Source organism: Sapajus apella, unplaced genomic scaffold (assembly GCF_009761245.1).
Source record: "Sapajus apella isolate SASKATOON/1434 unplaced genomic scaffold, GSC_monkey_1.0 scaffold4899, whole genome shotgun sequence".
Lineage (NCBI taxonomy): Eukaryota > Metazoa > Chordata > Mammalia > Primates > Cebidae > Sapajus > Sapajus apella.
Window position 1 is genome coordinate 4,657 of NW_022441823.1, and position 361 is coordinate 5,017.

The window sequence follows — 361 nt, forward strand, 5'->3', positions numbered from 1 at the left end:
TCACTGCAGCCTCCACCTGCTGGGCTCAAGCAATCCTCCCATCTCAGCCTCCCATGTAACTGGAAGTACAGACACGTGCCACCGCGCCTGTCCAAGATTCCTCTTATTATCTCTATCCCAAAACGAGAATCTGTGTTTTTCCATTTTCTTGTGAATGTTTATCTACTCAAGCAAATGTACTTTTAAAATAAAGAATTAAAAATGCAAAAAATTCTACAAAAAATAAAAACACTAAAGGTTTTATATAATGAGTGTTTCCACTGATAAATTATAAACTCATGAGGCTGGGCCTGGGTCTGATTTTGCTTACTACTGTAGCCATAGCATGCCTGACATCAGAAGGGACTTGACAAACACTAGC